This window comes from Hyperolius riggenbachi, chromosome 6 (assembly GCF_040937935.1).
Source record: "Hyperolius riggenbachi isolate aHypRig1 chromosome 6, aHypRig1.pri, whole genome shotgun sequence".
Lineage (NCBI taxonomy): Eukaryota > Metazoa > Chordata > Amphibia > Anura > Hyperoliidae > Hyperolius > Hyperolius riggenbachi.
In genome coordinates, this window is record NC_090651.1 from 35,961,838 (window position 1) to 35,981,279 (window position 19,442).

At 44.3% G+C, this 19,442-nt stretch overlaps 1 protein-coding gene across 3 annotated transcripts in view; it reads right to left on the bottom strand.

The window, feature by feature from the left end:
• The window catches only part of PRKACB (protein kinase cAMP-activated catalytic subunit beta), a 137,140-nt gene that overhangs the window by 38,431 nt on the left and 79,267 nt on the right, over window positions 1–19,442 (bottom strand). The gene's annotated exons all lie outside the window — the stretch shown is intronic.

Consider the following 19,442-nt stretch of genomic DNA (forward strand, 5'->3'; position numbering starts at 1 on the left):
TGCTCTACACATATCTAGCAGTGGCACCCATGTCCTCTCTCCCAACTACCTGTCTCTGCAAGGCTGGCTTCCCTCCAACTGAGCAATCCATCTCTATTCTGCTTCCTGGATCCCACTGCCCGCTGAGAGGGGGCGTGCTGCTCCTGGCTCCACCCTCTTTGTGATCCAAATCGTTCATTTTGATGATTCGGATGATTCGACTCACAAAAGAGATTCGGATCAAAGATCCGAATCGTTCATGATCTGGACAACACTAATACTACACCCCTCCAGCATTCTGTGTGTGCTCTCTGTATGTGAAGGCAGGAGAACCAGCGTGTAACTGTTTCTGTTACACATCTCTTCACAACAGCTGAAAGCGGTTTCTTTAGAGTAAGCGGACATGAGAACTCATTGCTGGACAACTTTGATCATGTGACGCCATGCCACAAAAACAAAATACTGTACGTCTCTGACAGACTTCACTTCCTGTGTCAGACCACAGACATCACACAGCATGAGGTTCTCTCTCAGCACTGAATGCAAAAATCTAACAAAGCAGCAGCGTAGCAGTTTAAACTTTTTTTTTTTTACAGTTTCTGTTCTCTTTAAACAGGAACGGTTGCAGAAGTCTTAAAGTTTAAAAAGAGACCCTGTAACGAATGTTTCAGTCTCATTTCTTCTATCCTATAAGTTCCTATGCCTGTTCTAATGTGCTCTGGCTTACTGCAGCTTTTCCTAATTGCACTGTCTCTGTAATAAATCGTATCTACTTTCCTCTGTCGTGTCTGTCGGGCTAAAGCTTGAGTGTGTGGAATGTGCAGGGCTGCTTGTGATTGGTTAGAAGCGATACACACCCTTTGCAGGCCCCCTGCACACTCTGTATGACTCACACACTCTGTTTATGTGAGCCTATTACAAGCTGGTTAGTTTGTTTGTAAACACTGCCTAAAACTGTTAATTACAAGCCAGGATTGCAGCAGGGAGTGGCAGAAACAGCACAGAGGGGCACAGGAGAAAATAAGGAATAGAATGGTATGCTTTTTAGTGTAATAGTATTAGAGTACAGATTCTCTTTAAGACACATACAAATAAAGAGTATGTTTCTTCCTGAGTAAAATGAGCCATAAATTACTTCTTTCCTATGTTGCTGGCACTGGCAGTAAGTAGTAGAAATCTGACATTACCAACCGATTTTGGGCTAGTCCATCTCCCCATAGGGGATTCTTAGCATGGCCTTTAATCTTTACAAAGACACTCCCTGAAAAAGATTTATACTAAGATGCTGACCAGCCTCCCTGCTCACCGTACACTTTTTTTGGCAGTTGGATGGAGCAACTGCCATTCGCTAAGTGCATTTTGAAAATAAAGAAATCCCTGTGGAAAAGCCCCCCCCCCCCCACCCATAAAGAGATGGGAAAGTCCAAAACCTGTCGGTTCTGTCAGATTTTTACTACCTACTGTAAGTGACAGCAACATAGGAGAAAAGTAATTTATAACTCATTTTACTCTGGAAGAAACATACTTCTTAATTGTATAGGTTTACATATATTTAAACATTTTAAGATTTTCACAACAGAGGTCCTTTAAGTTCTCATCTGCATTTTGTGCCCAAATCCTATAAATTAACCTCCTTAGCGGTAACCCCGGGGTAAGCCGCTCAGGAGGATTTCTCAGGCCCCACTGGGCCGATCTGCATAATTTTTTTTTTTTATACACGCAGCTTGCACTTTGCTAGCTGCGTGTTACTTACGATCGCCGCCGCCCCGCGCCGATTCGCCACTACCCGCCGCATCAGAGGGTGCCCCCCTCGAGACCCGTGCGCTGCCTGGCCAATCAGTGCCAGGCAGCGCTGAGGGGCGGATCGGGACTCCCTCTGACGTCCCCGCGCGCGTCGCCATGGGGGAAGCCCTCATGGAAATCCCATTCAGAACGGGATTTCCAGATGGGCATACGCACCGGCGGCGATCGGCGCATACTGGGGGACGCCACAGGGAGGGCGGAAGCATGTAGCTAGCGCTAAGCTAGCTACATGCTTAAAAAAAAAAAAAAAAAAAAAAAAAAAAAAAAAAAAAAAAGGTTAAAAAAAACCCTTCCGCGGCCGCAAGGCAATAATGTGCAATATTTACCTTTCCCTGTTCCAGTGGGGGCGCTGTTGCGGCTCTCCGCTCTGAAATAGCCGATCTCAGTCGGGTCCCACTCTACTGCACAGGCGTCCGCTTGCCTGACGTCAGGGTTCGGCTATTTCCGGTTATTTCCGAGCCGAGAGCTGCTACTGCGCTGGAACAGGGAAAGGTAAATATTTACATCCCCGCTGTTCACGGAGCACTATCGCTGCCGCCGTGGGCCAGAGGACGACAGGGGAAGCCTCGATAGGATTCAAAGGCTTCCCCCTCCCGAGGTGAGTACCCACCAGGGGCATTCTCGATACAGATCCTCTTTAAATTGACTCTGCCTCTTCCTGCTTCACTAAAGCGGTGCACATGCAAGTAGAGGTAACTAGGCCGAGCGCTGTAAAAACAGTGCAGGAGATTTGGACGCAGCCGATACCTTCATAGGCTGTAATAGAAATTACGGCTATCGCAGTGCAGTGTGACTGATTTGGGCACCGTCAAAATACAGAGCACAAAACACTACAAAAACACTGTAATTCGGCCGCCAGCAATTGCTGGAAGCCAAATTACGTCTTACACACCCCCCCCCCCCCCCCGATCTATAGCAGCCTGGAGGAGGAATAGTAATTACAGCTGCCGCGACTTGTGCAGGAGCAGGGTAAGCCGTTTATCGGCTCTCCCGCCGGCGATATTATAGGTACGCGGCCAAGGCACTCGATAACGACCGGTTCTCCCGAGAATCTAGTGTGAGCCAAGTGATCTCTTTGCATAGTACTCTCAGTAAACGGACATTCCGCAGAGGCTTGCTTGGCAGTTGGAAAAAGCGGTTATTTTCCACAATGTAACAAGGTTCACAGACAGGAAACTGTCAGGGCCATGGTCATGACATCACACTGTGGGAGGGGTTTCACCACAATATCAGCCATACAGACCCTCCCAATGATCAATTCCAGAATAGGAAAAGATTTCTTGCGGTAAAGGGGGTATCTGCTAATAATTGGAATGAAGTTCAATCCTGGGTTTCTAGTTCCTCTAGGCCAGGGGTGTCAAACTCAAATTCAAAGTGGGCCGAAATTGAACACTGGGACCAAGTAGCGGGCCAACCTCAATGTCTACTGGCCACCCCCTCTCCCTAATGAAGTTCCCTGGTGTCTAATGGTCCCCCCACCCTTCCCTATACAGTTCCCTATTGTTTAGTGCTTTCTCCCTACCTGGCTTCCCTGGTATTCTAGGGCTTCACCTTCAATATAGCTTCCCTGGTGGACTAGAGTGGGCCAAACCTAATGCAATGTGGTGAAAGCCAAATCTGATGGCTCTGAGGGCCAGATTTGGCCCGCGGACCGGAGTTTGACACGTATGGTCTAGGGGGAGGGCCTTAAGTCTTAAAGGGATTTTGAAGTGAAAATAAACTTATAAATATAATGATTTATATATGTAGTACAGCTAAGAAATAAAGCAATAGTAGCACAGATAGGAGTCTCATATTGTTTCCAGTACAGGAAGAGTTAAGAAACTTCAGTTATCTATGCAAAAGAGCTTCTCTGAGCTCTCCGACTAATTAAGTCAGAGAGCAGTGCTATTTTCTGAAGCACTTATCTCAACCTTTCCCGGTTTCTTGTTTATTTAAGGTTTCTTTGCCAGGAAGTTCAAAGGATCATTAGCTCTGCACAGTTTCATCATTTAAAATACAGAGTGTAATTTGTAAACTGCAAATATTAGATAATGATGCAATGTTATAGGAAATAAGCTATATAACTGAAAATGAAAATATTAGACTCATATCTTTGCTACTACTACTACTACTAAGAACTTCTATTATCTGTACTACACATACAATTAGTTATATCATACTTTAGGCTTCAATGACACTTTAAAGAGAAACCGTAACCAAGAATTGAATCCCAGTCAGTATCTGATGCCCCCTTTCCCATGAGAAATCTATTCCTTTTCTCAAACTGATCATCAGGTGGCTCTGTGTGGCTGATATTGTGGTGAAACCCCTCTCACAGTGTGATGTCAGGACCATGGTCCTGACAGTTTCCTGTCTGTGAACCTCATTGCATTGTGGGAAATTGCTTTTTTGGCAGTTGAAAACAGCTGTAAACGGCCCAGAAACTCAAACAGCATTTTTTTTTGGGCCAGTAACGCAACAGTACACTTTTTGGAGCTGAATACCTACCACCCGACAGAGGAAGATGGATCCAGCGATGTTTCCCTGACGATGAGCCTTCAACGATCCATCCTCCGTCCGGTGGGTACACACAATGTCACATGACAGGCGCGAATAGTAAGTCAATTGATTGCGATACTTTGCGTGGAGTCATCGGGGTTCTTGAAGATCCAATTCGCCATGCCGGTTGTCGTCGCTGCGCATCTCTAAACGTTCTTGTGATTGCCTGCTTATACCCAGGCCTCAAGGTTGCGGTCACTCAACAACCCCCCTCGGTCATTAGAAAAATCGCATGCATGTGGGAATGGGCATTCAGAGCACAGCTTAAAGAAAACCTGAACTGAAATTAAAAGTCAAAATAAACATACACAAGTCATACTTACCTCCTGTGTAGTCTACTTCTCAATCTATTTTTCCTCTCCTGCGTCCTGTTTGTCCACTGTGATCAATGGAATTATCAGTCTTCCATTTTGAAAATGGCCATTACACCATAACAGGTTTCTGGTCAGCACACAGTTAAACTGTTACATCGCCCACTTGAGCCATAGGGAAACATGGACACATCAGTTCTCCTCTCAGCTGTAACTGACAGCAACTGATATATAACTTGACAGCAACTGATATATTTCAGTTCTGACAAAATGTTGTCAGAACTGGAAGGGATCACAGTAAGAAGAAAATGGTGAGCTTCTGAGAGGAACTGATGGCAAGGTAACTATGTAATGTCCATTTGAAGTTACCTCGTGTTTATTTTGAATAATTTTACTCAGTACAGGTTCTCTTTAACCAGCACCTTCTGGCTTTATGCATACTGTAACTGTCTGCCTACTGCAGGAAGTGAAGCAGCACTGTTGCAGACTGCTAACACACTTTAGGAAGCCTTTGGAATGGCTGTGTGTTTATGCACACAAGAACAAGGTCACTACACTGAAACAATGTTTGCTCAGATCCTTGTATTAAATGGAGCTGAACTAAGAGGATTGCAAGAGCGGAATTTCACTTTAATCTTCTATTGATCTCAGTGTCGGGGATTTGAGGATCTCCGCAGGAATGAATGGAATGTTTGGGCATTACGCTCACCACACACACTTCACCAACTCATGGCAATCTCACTTCAATGACACAATCGCATTTAGGTAGAGTGGAATCTGTAAATTACCAAGGGTCAATACATTGCATTGGTTTAATTCTGATTGCATCAAATCTATAGCATTGAAATGTTCAAAATGATGACTTTGCATGATTTTAAAAATCAGTCATTATTTAAGATTGCATGACAATGAATACATGTTGGGCGAGTACATGTCCCAAATGTGTACAGGATTCCCTATAGCTAATCAGCCTAGGCTAAACATCGCTGCAATATTTGGGTACCTGGAGTCGGAGTTGATGGTCTCATAAACTGATAAATCGGAGTTTGATGATTTTTGAACCCACTCCACAGCCCTTGATAAAACCAGGAAAATGACTGTAAAAGTGGCTATCCTGAATAACTTCCTGCATTCTGCTCTATGGTATGTCACTACAGGGCCTCTGTAAGAAACTCCTGGGCTTATAGCTCTATGGGAAACATAAGCTAGCACAAGAGAATAGGTTCCTTTAGGTGTATGAGAAAAATGGCCACCAGGGGATTTGGGTGCAGGATAAAGCCGATATATGGCTTACCCTGCTCCTGCACAAGTCCTGGCGGCGTTAGTTACTATTCCCCCTCCAGGCCGCCATGGATGGTGGGGAATGATGTAATTCGGCTGCCAGCCAGCTTTTGCTGGCGGCTGAATTACAGTGTTTAAAAAGTAACTTCGTCTCCGTCTTCTGACAGCGCCAAAGTTACTCACTGTGCGCCACTATAATTCCCATTACGGTCTATGGTGGCGTCGGCTGCGTCCAAATCTCCTGCGCTATAATGCTTGTATTAAAAAAGAAAAAAAAAGTTCAGTTGTAATTTTTCATAATTCTAGTATATAAATCACAAAAAAAAGGTAAGTATATCTGAAGTGAGAGGCATATGGAGGCTGCTAGATTTATTTCCTTTTAAACAACGACACTAGCCTGGCTGTCCTGCTGATCTATTTGGACACAGAAGTGTCAGATTAACACCTGTAATAGAAAATGTCAGAACAACACCTGAAAAAAGCTGGTGGCTAATCTTGTCAGATCTGATTTGCTGAAATCGATTCACAATCTGTTTGCAGTAAAGGCAGCCATACGATCCCTCTCTGATCAGATTCGATCAGAGAGGGATCTATCTGTTGGTCGATCTGATGGCAAATCGACCAGTGTATGGCCACACTATCATGTCAGAAACACCTTATCTGCTGCACGCTTGTTCACGGCCTGTGGCTTGAAGTATAATGCTGGGAATACATCATGAGTTTTTTGGCAGATAGATTTCCGACAGGTCCAATCTGATTTTGATCGTTTTGATCGATCAGCAAATTGATCGGACAGCAAATCTGCTAAAAAACCAAAAACTCGTGTATTCCCAACATTAGAGGCAAAAGATCAGAAGGCTAGCGAGGCAACTGGTATTGCTTTAAAGAAAATAAATATGGCAGCCTCCATAGCCCTCTCGCTTCAGTTGTCCTTTAAACGTATGTTTAGTGTACAGCATAGTAAGTACGTTCAGGAAATATGCCAGAAACTCTATACATCATCTTTATGCACAAATCCAAACCAGTCGCATTGGCACGTTACGCTTCTAAATTAGCTTGCTTTTTTCTTTTAAGTGCAAAGGTAAAATGTGAATTTAAAACACAGACTGTTTCTTGGCAAGGGGAAATGAATGGGACTGCGGAGCGATCAGACGCAACAGAAGCCAGCCTGACTAACAGGTTTGTGACAAATATGGAGGGGAGTCAACAGATGACTGCACAGTACATGCAAACTAGATACACAAATGTGCAGCTACCACCCACGTGCCAAAACCCACCAACACAGCGAGTGTACAGTGAGAGTATGCTGCTGATAGAAACCCACCAACACAGCCTGACAAACAGCAAGTGTACAGCGAGTGTATCCTGCTGACAGGAACCCACCAACACAGCCTGACAAACAGCAAGTGTACAGCGAGAGTATGCTGCTAACAGGAACCCACCAACACAGCCTGACAAACAGCAAGTGTACAGCGAGAGTATGCTGCTAACAGGAACCCACCAACACAGCCTGACAAACAGCAAGTGTACAGCGAGAGTATGCTGCTGACAGAAACCCACCAACACAGCCTAACAGCAAGTGTACAGTGAGAGTATGCTGCTGACAGTCAGAAACCCACCAACACAGCCTGACAAACAGCAAGTGTACAGTGAGAGTATGCTGCTGACAGTCAGAAACCCACCAACACAGCCTGACAAACAGCAAGTGTACAGTGAGAGTATGCTGTTGACAGTCAGAAACCCACCAACACAGCCTGACAAACAGCGAGCTCACAGCTAGAGTATACAGCTGACAGGAAAACACCAACACAGCCTGAACAGCAGCGAGTGTACAGCTAGAGTATACTGCTGCAGGGGCGTAGCAATAGGGGTTGCAGAGGTAGCGACCGCATCGGGGGCCCTTGAACCAGAGGGGCCCCAAAGGGCCCTTCCTCAACTACAGTATTAGCCCTGTATTGGTCCTGTGCTCATAATAATCACTTCTATAAACTCTTTGAATAGTGGTAATTATTAGCAAACGGTTCCCCATCCCCTTCTTGTACCTCTGACATTGTAGTTGCCATTGGCAGGTTTTAGTGCGCTGTATCAATTGTTATGTATAGAGTGCATGGGGGGCCCCATTGTAAAAGTTGCATCGGGGCCCACAGCTCCTTAGCTACGCCACTGTACTGCTGACAGGAACCCACCAACACAAGCTGACAAACAGCGAGCGTACAGCTAGAGTATACAGCTGACAGGAACCCACCAACACAGCCTGACAAACAGCGAGCGCACAGCTAGAGTATACTGCTGACAGGAACCCACCAACACAGCCTAAAAAACAGCGAGCGCACAGCTAGAGTATACTGCTGACAGGAACCCACCAACACAGCCTGACAAAGAGCGAGCGAACAGCTAGAGTATACTGCTGACAGGAACCCACCAACACAGCCTGACAAACAGCGAGCGCACAGCTAGAGTATACTGCTGACAGGAACCCACCAACACACCCTGACAAACAGCGAGCGTACAGCTAGAGTATACAGCTGACAGGAACCCACCAACACAGCCTGACAAACAGCGAGCGCACAGCTAGAGTATACTGCTGACAGGAACCCACCGACATAGCCTGAACAGCGAGCGTACAGCTAGAGTATACTGCTGACAGGAACCCTCCGACATAGCCTGAACAGCGAGCGTACAGCTAGAGTATACTGCTGACAGAATAACACACATGGCTGGGAATGTGCAGCCATGGAAATCGTATGTACGGTTTCTCCTAGGTCTTCTTTGCAACGCTATATATAGTAAATAACACATATTGCACAACAAAACACACAATTTTCTGAGGGGAATAATTGCTGAATCTTAGTACCCTCTAAAACAGAACAGAAGCAGTTCCGGTTTCCTCAATAACCCCCTCACTCAGTTCCATTCAGAGGATAATTATGTCAACAAACTCACAACAACAAACTTACTTGCAGGAAACAAAATAAATCTGGGGAAAAAACTAGAAGCCCATTGTTTTGACTTGTTCCACGTAGTGAATGTAAAAAGGCCCTGTAGTGACATTCTACCCACTGACAGGGATGCTCACCGGATGACATCCGAACGAGTTTCATTCAGATTTCATCCAGGTAATTAAAACACCGGTGCGGGTGTGCGGGGGTTAAACTTACCCAGCAGGCATCTTTTTTAACCCGGTCCCACTCTGCGTCCCAAGCGCGATACCGTGAATACTACGCTTCCTCCTTCAACCCAGAAGGAGGAAGTGTTTGTAGTCACGTGACCGCAGCTTGGAATGCAGCATGGGACGGGTTAAAGAAGATGCCTGCTGGGTATGTTTAACCCCCGCACACCCGCACCGGTGCTTTAATTAGCTGGATGAAATCTGAATGAAACTTGTTCGCATTTCATCCAGTGAGCATCCCTGTCCTCTGTTACAGTAAAGGTACATACACACGTCAGATTTTTCTAAACGACTGGTCGTTTGGACGTTTGTTCATGTGTGTACAGTCGGTTGTTCAGCTAAATTACAGATTGTACAAACGCCCGATTTAACGTCCAAACGACCGGTCGTTTAGAAAAATCCGACGTGTGTACGACCCTTAATGTTCCAGGTTTCACCATCAGAAAAACATCCGCTAGGTATAGATGGCTGTGTGTAGCCCCGCCCTCCCAGTGACATCACAACCTAGGCTGATTAGATATGCCTGGCAGCCCTGCTGATCTATTTGGCTGCTGTTGTGTCTGAATAACACCAGTAACAAGCATGCAGCTAATCTTGTCAGATCTGACAATAATGTTGTAAACACCTGATATGCTGCATGCTTGTTCAGGGTCTATGGCTAAAAGTATTAGAGGCAGAGGATCAGCTAGCCAGGTAACTGGTATTGCTTAAACTGAAATAAATATGGCCGCCTCCATATCTCTCTCTCTCTTACTTCAGTTGTCCTTTAAAGAGATTAAACCCACATTCTGTCAGGCCAGGAAAAGCAAGTAGCATTCTCGCAGGTGGTGAAATGACAATAAATTCTAGGATATTTTGGCCTATTTCCTGTTCAAAACTTTGGAGCTAGGACTTTATCCATCCTACTAAGCCTACCAACACTCACCCGGGCTGTGTGTCAATAGGGGCACATCTACAAGTGTTATATAAATATAACAAGAGGTGCAGACTACCCAGCAAGCTCATGGTGAACCAGAACTCCTAGGAGCTACAATGGTCCAAAAAGCCCTCTTAGGATCCACACTATGCTGAGCGCTTTTTCCCATTCACTTTCATTAAAATCACAAAATCTTTAGCTTATGTATTTTGTGTATTTTATGTGATTTTTACGTGATTTGAATGAAAGTGAATGGGAAAAAGCGCTCAGCAATTACAAAAGTGCTTATTGGGCTTGATTCACAAAGCCGTGATAACTCATACGTTTTGCACGCGCTATAACGCGCATAACGGTTTCTGTGTGCAATCGCGATTTTTTTGTGCAAAAATGCAGCCATTTTCACGTAAAAATTCACATTTGCGCGTGACAAATTTGTGATTGTACAGCAAAACTGTTACACCCGTTATAATGCCAGTTATAACGCGTGCTAAACGCTAGCGCGACCGTGATAAAGAGTTACCACGGCTTTGTGAATCATGCCTATAGTGTGGATCCTGTTTTACTAAAATGCCATTGAAAACAGAAAAGTTTGCTTTCTTAAAACAGAACGTATTTGCAATAATTCAGGGTGGAGTGAGCTGAGATTTCTCCCACAATGCATCACTGCTGAATATATGCAAATCAACCAGCTTCCAGGGACAACAATGGATAATTTGCATATTCAGCAGGGATGACATGGAGACATCTCGGAGCTCACTGCAACCTGAATTATCGCAAATTCTTTCTGTTTTAATAAAGCAAACTTTTGTTTTCCACAAACATAAACAGTATAGAACAGCAAATGCAAAACAAAGCAAAAAAAAAAACAACACAGCTGCACTCAGAACAGCATAAAGGCTGAAATAGAACTACAAATGTGCAAGGAGAGGAAACATGTTGGCTTTTATCAGATGTCAGCTCAGCTCTTGCAACAGCATCTTCTGTGGCGTACAGTGACCACACTGGAGTAAAGTCCCTCTACAGTCATTGAGCTCCACTCTGCCTGACCCTACACAAACTCCGACCATGGACGAAATACAGAAAACACTGCCTGATCCTACAACAAGCGCTGACTATGGACAATATACAGAGTGCCAGGGCTCAGCTTCTCCCTACCTCAGCACTGACCCAATTTACCATCCAGAATCCCAACACACCATCAGCATAGATCCCTGTCAATACAATACAAACAAACACAGAACATTTGTATAGCGATTTTCTTCTGGCGGACTTAAAGCGCCAGAGCTGCAGCCACTAGGACGTGTTAGGGAGTCTTGCCCAAGGTCTCCTACTGAACAAGGTCTCCTACTGGCTTACTGAACAGTAGGAGCCGAGATTTGAACCCTGGTCTCCTGCATCAGATGTAAAACCCTTAACCATTACACTATCCAGCCACAATAAGTACTCTCCACAGACTTCCCACCCCCCAGTATAAATATTCATGTAATTGCAGGCTGAAGCTTCTCCCCCCAGGGAATGCTGAGGCAGGATTGTGTCACACGCTGGGTTAACCACTACACAGTCTCCCAGAATCTCAAATGGAAACTAAATTGCAGAACATTCACATGTTTATGTTTCTCAAGCATTTTCAGTGCAATTTACATTTTTAAATTTGATGCAGCAACCCACTTATCAAGCACTGCAAACAATGGTAGAGGAGTAGTTAGGCGATATTGTTTTATTTTCTATTGAAAATGTGGCTGCAGTATGGGCCGTTGCGTTTTTGTAGTTAGAGAGGAGCTGTCAGCCATACTATCTCAGAAAAAAAGCCACATATATAAGTAGATAAATAGTTGCACTACTTATATAACAGATGTATTGCACTGTCCACGTTTTGATTTTAGTGATTTTACTATAGTAAAAAGAGAAAATCCTACTTAGGTTTCTCCATTTTAACCGTGTCTATCTTGAAGCCAATCCAGATGTCATTTCCTCCCTTACTCTCCTCTGCCTGATTGTGTATGTAGTGCCTGCCCTCCTCCCAGTCTTCAGGCACTCCCACTCAGCTCTGCAATAGAAAGTGCATTATCTCAGCATGAGATATATTGGCCAATCAGAGATGAACAGAGGTGTGGGAGGGGAAAACTGGGTGGGGAAGAGGCTTCAGCAAATCAGGCTGCATTAGTTAAGTCTGAGAGCAAAGTGAAGAAGCAAAAAAAGGACAACCCAGCACGCCCTGCAACTTCCTTTGTGCAGCAATGTACCAAACAAGAGTCCGGTAAACTGGGGAATGATCATGTATCAACAAGAAAAGTAATAGTGATTTTAACTTTTGGATTGCCTGCATAGCATCCTTATTGCTTGTTTACCATATAAAAATAAAGAATTGATTTTTGATTTTATGCCCAACAGTTACACTTTAAGAGTCCTGAAGCGTTCTCCACCATTCGCACTAAAATCTGTTCAAACAGATGTCACTACTGAAGATATATTCTACCTGAATGCCATAAAAAATTATGTTTCATTCTCAGTCTGAAGCTGTAGCCTGAAAAGTGCTGGAAACCACGGCAACAGTGTACGGCTATGTATAAAAAAAACAAAACATGGATTCGTCTCTGTTTTTGTCTCGTTGGTTCGCACAAAGCAGACACTGCTAAAACTACTGGTAGTTGCATCTTTACACCAGCTTAATTGGGTTCACAGGGATGACACAGTAATAGCACAGGGAAGGCTGTAGTGAGGCTCATGTGTAGGTGAACTCCTGGAGAAGCAAGTGAGAGGTGCGTAAAGACTGTACATTCGCCTGAGGCAGCCAATAATGACCGCCAGAGCTGGTAGTCAGGCATGTGTACAGCAGCCACCGACCCCCGAGCGATCCACCCGGAGGATCAACTCAACCCCGCGACAGCCAATCGCATTGGTTGCGCTGCTCCCCCACCCGAATCGTTATGTTATGCGCGGCTTCGTCTTCCTCCCGCCCCCCCACATAGCAATACAATACTACACAGCTGACATACGGCTGTATATGCCTGCCTAGCGATGTCACCCTAGGACATCAGGTCCCGATCCCTGACATAAAATAAAGAGTTGTGTGCGCACCTTAACCTCTTGCCGACTGCTACACGCCAATTGGTGTAAACGGCTGGGAATGGGCTCTTCAGGAGAGCGCGCGCTAATGCGCGTGCATCTCCGCTCCGCCTCCAGTCTTGCCGCTGCGATCTAAGGCAGCGCTGTACTGGGGACAGCCGTGTGACACGGCTATCCCCCTGGGGGACACAGGACCGATCCACTGTGATAGGCTGACGGGGGGAGGGAGGAGAATTAAAATAATTATAAAAATTGCAAAATTTTATTAAAAAGAAAAAATATTTACAAAAACTAAATAAACACACCTGGGGGAGGTCCTTTAGTGGTTAAAGTGAACCAGAGATGAAAATAAACCAATGAGAGAAACAATTGGATCTGACTCTTTTAGATATCTCAAGGTTTTATTTTAGGTATAAACCTTTACAAAGCAGGTTTAATGTTTCATAGTCTCTGCTCTATTGTAGTATCTCAAGAGTCCCAGAATGAAAATACATGAACTATTGACCTTTTTATCTTTTCGGGCTCACAGTAAAAAGCCCAGGTATCTGCTTAGGAAAGTGTTTTATAGCTGTAATTTCTTATCAGTGAGCCCACTGAGTTCTGACTGGAGAAAAACTGTCCCATAGCTAATTATAAACTCTTTCAGGCAGGGGAAAAAAAAAAAAAAAGGAGCACCGCATAAGGGTCTGTATGCTTGCCACTGAATATACACGTCTATCTCACCATGTCACCCCTGGTACACTTTAACGTAAAAACTGATCACAATAGATAAAAGCAAAGAAGGCCTCACATTGCCCCATGCTGCTCACTTACAGGGGTCTCTTAAAGAGACACTGAAGCGAAACAAAAATGATGATATTATGATTTGTATATGTAGTACAGCTAAGAAATAAAACATTAAGTTCAGATACATCAGTCTAATTGTTTCCAGTACAGGAAGAGTTAAGAAACTCCAGTTATCTGTACAAAAAAGCCTGGTAATCTCTACCACTTTCAAAGTCCTGGAGAGGGCTGTTTTCTGACTTTTATTATCTCAACTGTTTGTTAACTATTTACTTTTCCTCTGGCAGAGGAGAGGTCATTAGTTCACAGACTGCTCCATTTTGAATGCTGAGTGTTGTGTAATCTGCACATATTAGAGAATGATGCAATGTTAGAAAAAACACTATATACCTGAAAATAAAAATATGAGAATATTTTCTTTGCTGCTAATCTTCTAGTAATTATTCATAGTACACAACAAATTCATATATTTTATATCATATATTTTTTTTCGCTTCAGTGTCTCTTTAAAGAGGAACTGTAGTGAAAACAACAATGAATAAAATTGCTTATATTTTGCAATATTCATTTATAAATGATGTAGTCAGCGTTTTCCCCATTGTAAAATCTTTCCTCCCCGGTTTACATTCTATAATTTCTCACAGGTGGTGACCTCTTTAGCCCTGTCAGGTGATCTCTGTGCATAGAACTCTCAGTAAAAGAACATTCTGCAAAGTGAGATACTGCTTGCTTGGCAGTTGGAAACAGCTGTTATTTCCCACAATGCAACAACGTTTACAGACAGGAAACTGTCAGGGCCATGGTCCTGCCATCACTCTGTGGGAGGGGCATAATATCAGCCATACAAAAGTCCCTGATGAAGAAAATGTAAAGATTGCTCATAGGAAAGGGGATATCAGCTATTGACTGGAATGAAGTTCAATCAGAGTTCAAGTTCCTCTTTAACTTTAGTGGGTAAAGTCTGCCAACATTAAAAGGAACCTAAACTGAGAACGATATGGATTTTTTCTTTTCAAATAATACCAGTTACCTGACTCTCCTGCTGATCCGGTGTCTCTAATACTTTCAGCCACAGCCCCTGAACAAGCATGTAGATCAGGTGCTCTGACTGAAGTCAGACTGGATTAGCTGCATGCTTGTTTCAGGGTGTGATTCAGCCACCATTGCAGCCACAGAGATCAGCTGGACTGCCAGGCAACTGGTATTGTTTAAAATGAAACATCCATATGCCTCTCAGTTTAGGTTCCCTTTAAATGCTTTCCCTGATGCCATTTAAAGAGAGATGTGCCCCTGCTAAACCGCCGCTATCCCGCGGCTTAACGGGGGTCCCTGATCCCCCAAATCCCCTCCGTAATGCGGGGGAGCGCTTCCTGGTTGGGGCAGGGCTAATCGCCGCAGCCCTGCCCCACGCGCGTCTGTCAGCGTGTATCTCCGCCTCTCCCCCGCCCCTCTCAGTCTTCCTTCACTGAGAGGGGCGGGGGAGAGGCGGCGATGCACCGCTGACAGACGCGACTGGAGGCAGGGCTGCAGCCGTTATCCCTGCCTCCAGGAGCGACCAAGTCTGCGACCAAGTGTTGCAGTGGGGGGTTTGGGGGTGAAGGGAGCCCCGTTTAGCGGCGCTATTGCGGCGGTTTAGCAGGGGCACACGTGCCCCTGCTAACTATGAACTCTGAAGCGAGATTTATTCTCGCTTCAGAGTCTCTTTAATAACATAGCTCCCTCTAAAACAATAGTAGGGTTCACTGGTAGGTGGGTACCAGGCTGGAAGACACCCCATGGCATCACTGCTGGAGGTGCACAGGGGAATTTAGGGGGGGGGGGGGGTTTGAAGGCAGGAAAGGCACTTGTGAAGCTAAAAAAAAAAAAAAATACAAAAATCCTGAGTTCAATTTGAATTCTCAACAAACATCTACAAATGCTCAAGTTGAATTTCACAGAGAATGCATCAGTGACACAGTGTGTAGGAGGAAGAGACGCCCACTCGGAAAATGTATAGTGACACGCAGCATCTCCTCATCAGTCTGTGGCTTTGTGCAACAAGCCCGAAAATATACCTGGTGGTGAAAAACTGTGTGCACAGAGGACATGATCCAACAACCAGCATCTGCAGGTCTAATAGTGTCCGTAAGGACCAGCAGGCTGTCCAGGGCAGCAACCAATTGCAATCATCTTTACAAAGGGCTCAGACACACAAAGGCCCAGTGGACACCAAAAACCTCTAGCAGATTTTTGAAGCAGATTTCAGAGCGATTCTAGGCATGTGTAGAGAGGTTTTCTAAACATGCCTAGCGTTTTTTTGAAGTGTTTTTGTGTAGCAGATTTCATATATTGTTACAGTAAAGCTGTAACTGAACAGCTTCTGTAACAAAAACGCCTGGAAAACCGCCCTGATCTAGCATTTTTCAGAGCAGTTTTCCACTTTCCTATATTCTTTAACAGCAAGCTCATGGAGACCCAGAACTCATTGGGGTGTGTAAGGGACTACAATGGTCCTAAAAGCCCCCATTGTAGTCCCTTACACACCCCAATGAGTTCTGGGTCACCATGAGCTTGCTGGTTAGTCTGTGCCTCTCGGATTTACAAGCCCTATTCCATAGAGCCAAATTAATCCATGCCATGCACTGATGAGGCTCAAACAATCCGAAACAGTCTGTATGCATGTTGGATTATTATGGCTCTGTACATATTAACAAGCTGACACATCATTGCATTCCAGCGGTTCTGGAGGTGTGTTTAGCTTCTAAGGGTACAATGGTTCATTTGCATATATTCAGCAGTGGTGCCTGGGAGACATCTCGAGCTCACTCCAACCTGAATTATCGCAAATTCTTTCTGTTTTAGGAAAGCAAACTTTTGTTTTTCTATACTTTAACATTGAGGCAGAAATGCCTCAGAAATCTAAAAAATGCCACAGCCCCTGAGTTTGCGTTTGTGGAAAAAACGACCCACTCTGGTGTGCACCAGCCCATTCATTTTCATTAGCCAAGCGGTTTTCCCCCTGCAAGCTTTTTAAAAAAACGTTCCAGAACCGCTCCGGTGTGCACCAGCCCTATAAGTGCTTTTCTGAGCACTTTTTGGCAATCAGAGCTTTCTGCGAGCTTTTTAAGAAATGTAAGGCTTATAGGGCCTGAGTGTTCCTGAAGACAGCAGCTCCGTACTGCACAAGTGTGAGTGCGCTCTCTCACGCCTGCACCGTACGGAGCAGATTGTCTCGGGAGCTCTCTGGCTTCCGAAGTCTCCCGTGGAGGCAAATTTGAACGGGGGTGACAGCGCTGGAATGCAGGGCTGTGGAGTCGGAGTCGTGGAGTCGGAGCAATTTTGGGTGCCTGGAGTCGGGGTCGGGAAAAAATGCACAGACTCAGACTCCTAATGAATTTACACTGTAATTAAAATAGAAAATATGATAAAATGTTCTATTTCTCAGATAATAGTCATTATAAATAATTTATACATAAAGTAATAGCTGTGCTTAGTCCACAAAAATGAAATAAACCAATCAAAAATAGTTACTTGTGCTGCTTCAATAAAGCAGTCCCCGTATTTTTAAAGTCAGATATACACATCTGATTGTGACTGTATATATGATGTGTACACAGGAATGTCTTATATATACTAAATAACATCTATGCTGTAAGAATAAAGCCTGATGTGTAGCTGTGTCACTAATAGAGATGGTCAATGAGATGGAAATAATTCTGATTTATGCAAATGTATGCACTCGCTTTGCTCATGAAATCAAATAATTTGATATGTTGTTAAAATTTGGTTTGGTGACTACAAATTAAATGAGACGGATGAAAATAAAAGTTTTATACATACCTGGCGCTTCTTCCAGCCCCCTTCAGGCTAATCAGTCCCTCGCTGTCCTCCTCCGCCACCTGGATCTTCTGCTATGAGTCCTGGTAATTCAGCCAATCAGTGCAGTCCGGCCGCATGCCGCTTCCACAGCTAGGGGCGTTCTGCACCTGTGCAATAGTGCTGCACAGGTGTAGTATGCTCCCGGCGGCGGAGTGTCTGCATGCGCACTACGCCAGACTGGCTCATGTACCTGGACTCATAGCAGAAGATCCAGGTGGCGGAGGAGGACAGGGAGGGACTGATTAGCCTGAAGGGGGCTAGAGGAAGCCCCAGGTATGTATAAAACTTTAATTTCATCTGTCTCAGGTTTACTTTGTTGCACAGTAGTACTATACTCTACATATGCACTCCCCACAGAGCTGCAGGGAATCCACTGAGAATGTTGTGCACATTGAACACAGAGGTGTTGTCTATCACCCATAAACCTGGTTCAGATTGTGCATGAAGAATGTGTAATAGAGGAAGAATCTCCTTATTCCCCTGCACATTACTCTTACATGTACCCACAGTTACATTGCCTAGGGCCTGATAGATGTTCTTTGTTCCGGTCTGTACCTTTTACAAGTACTCTTACCAAGGACTAGTTGTAGTCTATGACTAAAGGGAATAAATATAGTAGTCTCCATATCCTTCTCACTTCAGTTGTCTTTTAAAATTCCTAAGCGTTGGCAGTTAGAGACGAATTTCATGTAACATACTTTCAATCAACAAGATTGTAATATGCAAATTAGAGGAGTCAGAGTCGAGGTCGAGGAGTCGGAGGAATCATTAACTGAGGAGTCAGAGGATTTTTTTTTCCCGACTCCACAGCCCTGCTAGAATGAGGAGACAGAGAGAGGAACAGAAAAGGCTCTCTAGGACCTTGAGCCTTCCCTCTCCATAGCTAAGTATTTTTTATTTTATTTAATTTTAACTTCAGATTTGCTTTAAGCATTCCATCTCGCAAAGTGCATATTTGTATTTGGGTCTTTAGGTTCATACAATGTGCGGCTAAAGTGTGCGGGTGAGACGTCAGTTTTCCTTCCTCACAACCGCCATGGGAGTTAACAACTGATTGGGTTGGACGTGCCCAATATGTTTAACATGGTTAAAGTGAACCTCCAGACTAAAAATCTACTCAGCAGCACTGAAAAGGCTTGGTATTTCTTTAACAGTTTCACAGCATCAGAACTTTGTTTTTCTTATAGAAGTCTAATTTTTAGCTGCATTTTTAGCTAAGCTCCACCCATGAAAGAAAACTGCCCGGGCTTTTTTCCCCTGATGCTGTGCAAAGCATGATGGGATTTCCTATGTTGTTATTCAGGTTGACTAGCAACTGGGAGGGGTGATCAGCACACAGGACAGTTGGAACTGTGTCTCATGTTCCCTGTCACCTCCTTTCAACCAAAAAGATGGCTGCCCCCATGAAATCACAAACCTTTGCCTGTTCTTTTAAAACAGAGTGGGTAAGAGATTATATTACATATCTATTTTAATTAACATAAATAATGTTACTTAATGACAGTATGTTTGTTTGGGCTGAAGTTCCTCTTTAAATACAGGTTAAAAAGTAATTAAGTGTTTGCCTACATCCAGCACTACACAACATATTCGAAAACCACATATGCCAACGCGTTTCATGGGGCATAAACCGCTTCTTCATGCTAATAGGTGTGCCTGCAAGTCTGTGTTGAATAAGCTAGGAGCGCCTTCCTTATAAGGTGCTCCTAGTTTGTCACTCCCTGGAGATATGAGA